Raw genomic sequence first — 12500 nt, forward strand, 5'->3', positions numbered from 1 at the left:
CAGTTCTTTATCATAAGCCAGGTCATTAACAATCAATACCTCATAAAAAATCTCTCCAACGAAGAATTACGGCCTGCAAATGAAAAAAAGAAAATCAATCCTAGCTTACTCAACTATCGCACTATAGTCAAAGATAAATAATAAACTGTTTCTATTATCCAGAATCACTCCTAGCAAAGATAAATAAATTATACTTACTGTTGAAATAAACAAAACACTTCTACGCTGGTAAAAAATAATAAGAATAAGAGTAGCCCAGCATTCATAAACACCACTGCCTCTAGCAGGAGTCAAATCAAAGTAAGCATTTGCCCAAGATATGCACCACTGTCCTAACCTAGCAAAAAACATAAACAAACAATCTCAGTTATACCAACAGTCTTTCTCACAACAAACAATCAATACACTAACTACCTCTCGCTCGCTGACACACACACACACACACACACACTATCTCTCTCTCTCTCTCTCTCTCTCTCTCTCTCTCTCTCTCTCTCTCTTCTCTCTCTCTCTCTCTCTCTCTCTCTCTCTCTCTCTCTCTCGATTTGGCAAACAAAAAATAAATGAAAATAAAACAAACATTAATCCTCCACATCACTGGTAAATTGTCATTGGATCGATATAAACCATGCACTCTGGATCAAATCGGTTAAGCATTATCCATATTATCATATAATTTGTAGTAGATGGAACTGTGGTCGAGAATTTATTTACTTTTTCATGTCTCTTCAAAATGAGGGAGTGTAGTAGTTTGTGCTTTTTATTTTTTGTTTTAATTTTTGGTGAAGTATATTTCAATGCATGGGAAGCTATATATTGATTTTGATTTGATATAGAATATGAATGATTTATTTACTTTTTCATGTCTCTTCAAAATGTGGGAGTGTAGTAGTTTGTGCTTTTTATTTTTTGGTAAAGTATATTTTAATGCAGGGAAAGCTATATATTGATTTTGATTTGATATAGAATATGAATGATTTTCAGATACTGAAAAATATAGAGAAATATGATCTGGAATTTGTAAGAGGATTTGGTCCAAAGGAGTGTGTGTGAAAGATATATTTGTTTCAATTCCAAATGATTCTAAGAAATGTTTCATTCGTTCTTATACAGACGGAATCAGTTGCCTTGAAGTGTCTTCGCCAACTGTTTCTACTATCTTCAACCTACAAACCGTATTTTCTCATCTTGCCAGTTATGTCGGATAATTATAGGCAAAGCTTCATTAACTAAGTATGAATTTAAGGTTTTGATAATTTTATTTTTCAGACAGAACTCTCGAAAAGTCACTTGAGTATTGTCTTCCATAATGGTGCGATATGTTTGATTGTATATTCTTGGAAGATCTGTATGTACAAAAGGCTCAGAATGCTAAAACATTTTATAAAGTACATTGAAACCGATTCTATGAAGAGGCTAGAGATTGCTACTAAGTCATTTGGTATGAAATTTTTTTGTTATGATCTGGAAACAATATCAAATAGATACATGTAAGAAAAGAAAAAAGGAAATTTCTCCAAGGAAAATGGGAAGAAGGAAATTGGGTAATATATACATTTTAGAAATGAGATTTTTTTACTTATGTTAATAGTTTGAAAGAAGACTAAGGTATGTTTCTGAACTGTGAATCTTTAATAAAACCTACAGCCAGATGAGTGAGTTCCTTATGATTAGGAGTAGAGTCGTCAGATCTTGATGAAAAAGACTGAATAATTCACCATAAAGTAGGATATCACTTATTTAGCTTTGTAGCAGTTGTATCTATTTTTTGTTGGTAACATGCCAATAATTAAATCTCTCTACTACTATAGTCTCATCCTACGTTTCGATTGAAAAGCTTTGTTGTTATTCATTACGTGATATTAACCTAATTATTTTTATAATTCTTCTCTCGGCAATTACTACATTCTACTTTCTGTTGCAATTATTGTGTTTATTATGTACTAGTGAACACAGTCCGTCGAATATAATGGCTAGATTATCTAGATATGTACACATGCGCACTGTAATCCCACCTCTCCTCTCTACCCCCCAAGGGGGACGGGGAGAGCTCAGCCTAATCGGATATATATATATTATATATATATATATATATATATATATATATATATATATATATGTATATATATATATATATATATATATATATATACATATTTATATATGTATATATATATATACATATATATATATATATATATATACATATATATATATATATATATATATATATATATATATATATATATATATGTATATATATAAATATATATATATATATATATATATATATATATATATATATATATATATATATATATATATATATATATATTAATATATATATTTTCATATATATAAGAGGTATGAATATACATAAATAAATAAATAAATATATATATATATATATATATATATATATATAGATATTATATATATATATATATATATAATATATATATATATTAATATATATATTTTCATATATATAAGAGGTATGAATATATATATATATATATATAATATATATAATATATATATATATATATATATATATATATATATATATATATATTAATATATATATTTTCATATATATAAGAGGTATGAATATACATATATATATATATATATATATATATATATATATATATATATATATATATATATATATATATATACTCACACATATATGGTTCTCATGACAGAATCAGCATCTACTGTTTATCCTCCGACCAAGGGACATAATTCACCCATCTGTGTCAAGGATATAAATGAGCTTTTTCCATGATTAATCATACTGGGTTCTTTAGTTCAATTTCATTAATTATAGAGACGGAAATGTATTCATAAAAAGACGTTTCTCCTAAGATTTAATAACGTATTACTTATTGCTCGAAACATAAATTCAAAAAATAAAATACTTTGAAATTATATCGCCTCATGGCAATGTCCACAAAAGCTAAAGGATCCCATGATATGCAGTGCATTTTATGAAAAGTTTCAAATATTTAAAATAGTAAAAAAAAAAAAAACTGACTTACCATTTATTTGGGAAAGATTATAATTAAATTTATTAGCCTAAATTTTAACTTTTCCGCCTGCCGTTTCCATAATGTCACAGTTGTGAATTCCAGTTTTATAGGATAGAGCGAAGCGAGAATTCAATATAAAAGCTGAATATTTCACCCAAATTTTCTGTTCGTTTAATATCAGGGAAAAATAGTGGGCATTCCCATAAGTAATTTTCTGCTTACTAATGAGAACTCGACAATTAATACATGCAACGAAATTAGACACGGGAACAGAGATATTCGAACAGGTTTTGTTTTTTGGTGTGTCTAGCCGAAAATATTTTTTTCTCTCTTTATTCTTTAAGAGGTTAAATTTTTCTCGCAACTATGTAAGTTACCTAAAGGAAAACCTCGAAGATTTTTTAAAGCTAATAATTGATCATTTTTGATTCTGGCAAACTTAATGATCTCCGAAGACCTAGAAATATAAAATACGTATAAATCATAATATTAAAATTTTTATAAATATTGTCATAATTTATTTGTGTAAATTAGGTAATGATAAGTGATTGTTCTTCATAATCATTTCAATTCTGTCGAAGAATATCAGTGGTTTGACAGTTCATTGTCTATTCACGATGTCTAAGCTTCCTAACCTAATTAGGTTTTAGTGGACATTTATAAAGGAACCAAAATTGAGCTATCTTAATCTTATAGAGCAAAGTTAAATTAATAGCATATGAAAGATATATAAGAGCAAATTAGACCTGACCTCTTACTTAAGGCTTGAGAAAACAAAATTAAGTAGTTTACGATGGCTATTCTATTAGTTATACTGTTAGAAAAAAAAACGTAATTTTAATTTGAAATTCTCCGTAAATATATTTAATTTTCAACTGTATTTCAGTAAAACACAGGCGACCGTAATATTATCTTACTTTGTTATTATCTTTTTTGGGTTGGTGACCATTATATCACTCTTTTACGTCAATATATCCGATTATAAAACAGACAAAATTCTGGAATAAATGTTACCAGACATTTGCCGTTTTTAATGGAAATTTTCAACAGTGTACCAAAGAAGTTGCATAGTGGAACAAGGGATTTTTATATAAGAAAGATATATATTGAACAGAAATGCCAAATAAAAGTATGACGTTGAGAGAAATAAAAATGACTGACTTACCCAACATATTATAGAAGACTTCAATGTTAACAGCAAATACACAAGAAATTGTATACCAACTTCTTTCACTCTTTTATTTTCTTCAAGTGTAGTGTTTGTAAGTCGAGCAAACCTTAGATGCAAAGTGAAATCCTTTTAATTGAAATTAATAGAGGTTTGGAGTTGTGCAGTTACTGAATTGAGCAACTCCTGGTTTCCTCAGAACTTCAGTAGTGGATGAGAGGGTGGAGGTAAAGTTAGCAGGCTGGAGATTGTAAATGGGAGATGTGCTCAGATCAGAGAGAGAGAGAGAGAGAGGGAGAGAGAGGGGAGGAGAGAGAGAGAGAGAGAGAGAGAGAGAGAGAGAGAGAGAGAGATACTCACCAAACCTAGAAACCGAAGAAAATACTAATTTACGTTTACCTCATATCCAGTTATTGACAAATTGTTATCTCTCTCTCTCTACGTTTACCTCATATCCAATTATTAACAAATTGTTCTCTCTCTCTCTCTCTCTCTCTCTCTCTCTCTCTCTCTCTCTCTCTCTCTCTCTCTCTCTCTCTCTCTCTCTCTCTCTCTCTTAGAAAATACTAATTTACTTTCACCTCATATCCAGTTATTGACAAATCCACCCCCCCCCTCTCTCTCTCTCTCTCTCTCTCTCTCTCTCTCTCTCTCTCTCTCTCTCTCTCTCTCTCTCTCTCTCTCTCTCTCTCACACAAGGTTTTATCACAGTGTCTTTATATTACAATAGTATACAGTAATCAAAGTATCAAGTTTGAGTTGTAAGAGATACATCAATATTTCATCTGTTGATTGTACAACTGGTTCGAGTTTACACCTCAACGGGATATCTAACAAAGCTGGAGAATACAATGATATGCATTGCACTTCATGAAAAGTTTGAAATATCTGCAACAGTAGAAAGAAATTGTTAAATAATGTATCTGGAAAAGATTGTAATTAGACTCATTAGCTTAAATTTCATCGTTTTCGCCTGCCCTGTTTCCGTAATGTTACTGTTCTGAATTTCAACATAAAAGCTGAATATTTCACCCAAATTTTCTCTTGGTTTAATATCTGGAATAAATAGCTGGATTTGCAATAGCATTTTCTGTTTCATAATGAGAACTAGAAAATTAAGACCTGCAACGAAATTTGACACTGGAACAAGGACATTTTAACAATTTTAATTATCATTTGTACACCTAAAAATATTAATTTCTTTTTACTTCCTTTAAAAGCTTAAATTCCTCTCGCAATCATATATGTAGACTGACACAAAACTTTTAATATATCGTGAAACAAATAATTTTACGCTTTATACTCCCAAATTAGTGACCTGTTAACCTAGAAATCTAAAACATGTATAGATCATAAGATTAATCGTTCCAATGATTCTGTACATACAAATTGTTTTCATAAATCAGAGAATGTTTGTGTTCATCCTTTATAAGCCCGTTAATTTAGTTATAAAGTTTTATAGTCCTTGGAATTCACCTTGTCTAAATCTCTTTACCCCTTGGCGCATATGTCCGATGTAAATTAGCGATCAAATTTGGCTGAGGGGCAAAACTGGCACTTGTGCAAAATATATATATTTTTTTCTATATAAAAATCGGTACATCCAAACTATAACTGATATACACATCTGGTTTCTTGCAGATTGATAATTTTGCTAAACCAGTCGGAATATCTTTGCGAGGCTTAAGAGATAATAAAAAAGACCTGATGAACGTGAAATTTCAAGTCTAAATCATCAATATTATTTTGAAATATTTATGAAAAAATGTAACAAATATGTTTGGGAGTTTGTATATAGATTTTTGTGTATAAATATTTGATTTTTCACGTAATGTAATAATTTTTCTAAAATAACTTTATAATTGAGCTGTTACTGATTACAAAATGGTAATCCTCACCAATTATCAGCTTTTCCACCGTACTTATATCGACGTTTCGTATTGTATATAAGTAAGATAGAAAGATAGACAGGAAATAAAGGTAGTATTAGAAGACTTATCAAATATACTAAATAACACCCGGATACGAAATATATTTATTGTTAAAAGATATTGAGAAAACGTCGTAGGAACACGAACAAGAGTTTAAGTTTTTGTTGTAAAGTAATTTACAGCAAAAGTTTTCTAAAGAAACCGTCTATATTTTTTACGATATTTCTTATTGCAAGTTAAAGTACAAAGAATTGCTTTTTCAATGTTGCATAGGACGTTGGACATTGCAATTCTTTACATACGCATACACCCGTATAAGAAAAAAAAACTATCTATTCACAAGGAATCACAAGACCAAGGCCGAAACTCATGGCAACACGAGCGTAGTTCCAGTGATTTTCAGGTGAACATGTATACTCACATTTTCCGTAATTACTTGGTAACCAATAATGCTATGAACAAAATAAAAACTTAATATGATTTCATATTTATAATTCAAAAATGAATTAATCGTAAAAAATTGTACAGCAAACATTTAGGCCATGCTTTGAATTGCAAGCTTTCAACGAACAGGAAACCAGGATTAATAAAATCAATAAGTTAACCTATATATATATATATATATATATATATATATATATATATATATATATATATATATATATATATATATATATATATATATATATATAAAAGGAAAAGCTCAAATTATTCAAAGATTATGTTATTTTTTATAGATAAAACGAACACAAAAATTACCAATTCAAATTGTATATATAAACCATGAATATTGTATTATAAGCAATAAATATAAATATATATATTCTTCTACTAGAGATAATTACCTGTGGTGTGATTAGCCTTGGTATTATGGATTTTAAAAACAAAAGAACTTGTTTTTATTTTCTTATAACAACTGATCTTTATCATTAATCCATCGACATTTACACCAATACATAAGTATAAGATATATACTACACATAATACATTGCATTATCTCTCTCTCTCTCTCTATGTATATATATATATATATATATATATATATATATATATATATATATATATATATATATATATATATATATATATATATATATATTATATATATATATATATATATATATATATATATATATATATATATATATATATATATAGATAGATAGATAGATAGATACACACACATATATATATAGATAGATAGATAGATAGATAGATAGATATATGCATATATATATACATATATGTGTGTGTATGTGTGTCTGTTTATTTGTGTGTGTGTGTTTGTTTGTACAACTTGAATTTGTATCACAAATGTTAAATAGATCATAACTTTAATAATATGAAGTAGAAATAGAATATTTTGCAATTATCACGACTAGGACTAATAGGATCAAATAAATAAAATTACTTAAATACATCTGAATATTAAAATCAATATATTCATGTAGAATCTGGAATATGTCAATACAGATAGTGACACAAATCTTGCTGGTTTAATCATTCGTGCCTTTTTCAAGGTATAATTTAAAATGTATACAATTTTTTTCACTTTTCATCGGACTTTTTCTGACATTCGATGTCAGAAAAGGTTTTTTTTTATTGTGTTAATTTTATGATCCCATTTTCTAGTTTGACAAATAACTATTTTAATTCAGCTAAACTTCATAGCGAGAATATATTCGAACAATTCAAAATCTTTCAGCTGTAAATTAAATATTTTGTCGTCTTTTCCAGGAGTAATGATTTTGAAATGTTATACTTGAATCTATCTCCTTTCCAATAACCCCATCGATGACAAATGGCGTAGGAAAAAGAGATAAGATTTTTAAATAGTTAAAAAAATAATATATTCCTAGAATAGGAAAAAATATTTTTCACGTCCTCGATAAGCTATAGAAGAAATTAATCAAATCTTTGTTTTATACGATTAAGGTGAACATTTATGCATACAGATATTCCTAAACAATGGATATAATAAAAAAATGCGTAAAATGTATTTAACTATGTATTATGAAACAAAAGGAAATTGATTATAGTATAGAGGTAAATTATCAGGCCGTTTGTGCAGAAAACTTCAATCAGACTTTCAAAAATATCTGTAAATATTTTTTTTTTTAAAGTAGTACAATCAAGACGAGTTACAAAAACAAATCCACTAGATTCTTTAAAAACTCATTCCTTGTGATAGAATAGCATTATATCTGTTATAAACATTCTCTTCTTATTCACAGGTTTATTCAACTAGACTAAAAAACTTTTTTTTTTCCTATATCAAAATGATAACACATATTTTGTGTGATATTGCCAAATACTCGAAAATATAGTTTTGAATCAACTGTATGATTACAGAATAGGTATAGGGAAGTATTTACTTTCACAAAATCCATAAATATGAATAACTGAAAAAGAAAAAAAAATTCACCGCATATTACTTAACACCATATCATAGTGTCCTTCAAGTTGAGTAAATAAATTCAAATGTATATCAACAAAGCAGAACATATAATATGCCCATTAGATTTTCATTCATTTTCTTTTGATCTACATAACGTCTGTAGTGAAATATCCTTTTCACAATTTTCGAAACAATGCACAATTTCTGTGACCCCCCCCCCAAAAAAAAAGTAATGTAGTCATATAGTCAATGGAGGCAACAAGAAAAACATAAATTAATATTTTTTTGTGAGAAAATAGTATTAAATCAACTCTCAGCAAACAATATTATTAAGCATTCAAAATATAGCATTTGTCGAGTGCACACAATATGATAACAATCCTGGAGTATTTGCTGTAAAGGAAATATAATTCCTACTGTCGCCTAATTTTATTTTTACGGAATAGTCAAGTTGTATATGACTGTGCAGACCATTTTTTTTTTTTTTTTTTTTTTTTTTTTTTTTTTTTTTTTTTTTTTTTTTTTACATAAACTTGTATAATTTGTCAAAATTTCCTGCATATATTCAAGTATATATGAGATCAGTAATGAGATTTATTTTAATGGGTAATATCATCATTATAACAACTGTTTTTACTATTATTGGTAATCTCGTTCTTAAACTTATTTAGTTTTAATCATATACTCTATACCGTAATTAGTACTGATAATCTACCAAGCATACTTTTTAAAAAGTAAAAAAAATATTTCTATATCATATAAAGACTGTAAAAGACAGATAATATTTAAAGTAAATGATAAACCCTTCTACCTGATTTAAATTAATAAATGCCGTATAAAATTCTCAGCGCTATAACCGTTGGATTGAGATAAAAAATAAAAATAAAAAGGTACAAATTGCATCAGAATATTTTTTTTTTTTTATAATAACAGACTTTTGGCAGAAACAAAGTCTGTAAATGCAAAATCTGGTGGCACGAAAGCTGACACGTGATGAACATGAAATATTAAGGCCACTTTTAATTTTCTGACTGTTTGTAGTTCCAAGACTAATCGACCATGGAATTTTTACACTAATAACCTCGCCTGTCTGTCACGGCAATTTTATGCTTTCCGATTATACCAACGGCACTCCTTTCCCATTCGACCATCATCATCCAAATAAAATTCCCAGTTAAAAATTGAACAATTATGAGCATACAATGCAGAAACATAGATGAAACGGTAAGAATGGATCTTGTGGGAGCAGATATGCTGGTTTGCATGTATTTTTTTTTAATGCTTTTATCCATACATATAGGAAAATTCGATCATAGATTAAAAGGTTAGTGAACTTGAAATTAAAATAAAACACTCTAACTTAAGTAACCTACTTATGCTCTCCCATATGAATACTCCCACAAGATCCATCCTTCCTGATGAAACAACTTTGGTTTGCTAAATAATTGCTTATTAATGAAAAATTGAGGTAAACACTTATAACTACAACCCAAGGGTAAGCTGCTGAGGATATAACATAATTACAGTACTGTATTTATACAGTATATCAAAGTTGCTGTGAGTAGCCTATCTGGAAAAGGCATGGAAACCCAATATTCACGAATTGTATGACAGTGATAGGAATTGGTGTGTTTATTTCAAATTTCTAGAGATTTTCAAGATATGCAAATATAACTTTAAAATGAAATCTTGTAATTGGTACCAACACCCCGCATAGTATTCCAAAGTAAATTTACCATTTGTCAGCAAATGTACGCAGTAATACAATAGTAATAAATTGGCAAAGCAATTTGTGAAAACCTATGATATTTGCCTGTACTATAAATGATGCAAAAAGAAACATGGTTCAAGTCAATTAGAATAATTGTTTCAATTTTTTTTAGGAATGTGCATGCTTCTTGCAGAAATGGCATTTTACTAGAAAATACCAGACAGAAGTGTTGGTTATATTACCTTCATAAAAGGGTGCCAATTGAATATGCATTTTTGAGAACTCCCACAATTGGGCTCCGAGATTTTAATAAATTGTTATAAATAGGTTCTGACTTGAACAAGAGCTTAACAAATAATCATAAAGTATAATAAACTGTATTCATTCCTCTACGTTCTTAGATTTGTCTGACACATATGTATTGTTTTTTTGTACAGTATATAATATTTTAGGAATAAGTACCTAAATATCAGATACAGAATTATTAAGAAATACTGTATATTGTAACTTCCCTTAGACATGGATTTCAATTTCCCTCAAATAACAAATGCTGAATTGCCACCCTGCTTCGTAATATCTATGTCTATGTATTTGCAGATGCCTAAAGTGGATTAGAGTTGTCAATATTAAATGTCTTCTTGATAAAAGCACAAAATATGTAAACTACTGTTATAGAGTATGCAGTCTTCACTTTTCTTGCAAGAACTATGTGACTCCAGATTCCTCAAGACTCAATAAAAATGCATGTCCAGATCAAAATCTTGCAGGTGTGGGTGAATATGTTATTTCTATAATATAAAGATGTTGTTATACACTGTAATTTGTTTTATAATACATTTTTATAGTACAGTATTATGGACTGAAAATGTTAGTTATACTAGTAACTCTTTCCCACTTTCACAGGTAATCCAAATGATACATCTGCAGCACCAGCAATAACATACAACTCTGAGTGCAGTACTGCCACAGTTGAAAGCATTTTTGAAAAATCTTGTACAGGTACAGTTCAGTTTGTAATTCTGAAATCTAATTGTTTTGGTTGAATGACTTCTCTGTGGTTTGATTCCTATTTGATTTGTGACGTCAATTTTTATTTGCTTTTTATGAAAATTAATTTAAACCTAGATTTTTGCTTATACAGTATTCTGTAAAATACAGCATTGCACTTGTTATAAAAGGATACATTACTTTTACTACTTTGTTGTTGTACTTTTCTTAGTTTTATTAACAAATATTGCTTTACCATTGCCTAATGAGCATGCAAGTTAGGTCTACTTTTCATTTTGATTTCATATTATTGGTTTTGATTATCCCATGCTTTGTTTGCTATTTAAATTCTGATATATGCATGTTTTGTTTGCATGACTTGTATGACTATTGCATGCAAATGAAGCATGTGCCATTTCTTTTACTTTGTTTATGTTCTTTGCAAGAACATTTGTGTACAGTCGCTTAGGTATGTACAGTATACAATCATAAGCACAAACCCCCAAAAAGGAAAATGGTTACTGTATACTATATTGGTGAAATAATAAGATAATATGAGAATAAGTTTGTTTCATTCTAACTCCCCTCTCAATTTTAGATAAAGATACTTAGCAATTAATGTTACATTAACTGAAGGATTTTATTTAATGATTCAGAAATGCCTAATATATAAGTCATAAGCTATGATAGAGCCCTATAATCATGTTAACAAGCGATTTTAATCGATTTAGTATTCAATAATTAATAAAGAGAAGTTTACTGCAGCATAAGAATAAATATTAACATTTAAATAAGCCGCGCTACGCCACAGCCGAGTTTTAGTTGAGGACATGATTAACAGATGGCGTGCATTCTGACGGGTTAGATGATGTTTTTTTTTTTTTTTTTTTTTTTTTTTTTTTTTTTTTTTTTTTTTTTTTTTTATGGTATTAATAGTCAGTTTCCCATCTTTCGTGTATTGTCTTTGGTCTAAACACTTCTTCGCCCTCACAGGCATTCCTCCACTCCTCGCCCGAATGTTCCTATCTACTGCACCATGAACTATCCACCTAGGTCTCTCTTAAAACCGCCTCTCTAAAATTCCTAAATTCTGGAACACTTTTGTTTATTCCAGTTCTTACACTTGAAGTTTTACTTTCTGTCATACACCTAACCACATACTGTATATCCTCATATAATAATTCTCTATCTCGTTCTTCTCCTTTTCTCATTCCATTTTAAATTAACAGACTCTATTCACAGTTGCTATAAACTACACCACTTCCTTACT

This window comes from Palaemon carinicauda, chromosome 18 (assembly GCF_036898095.1).
Source record: "Palaemon carinicauda isolate YSFRI2023 chromosome 18, ASM3689809v2, whole genome shotgun sequence".
NCBI classification, from domain to species: Eukaryota; Metazoa; Arthropoda; class Malacostraca; order Decapoda; family Palaemonidae; genus Palaemon; species Palaemon carinicauda.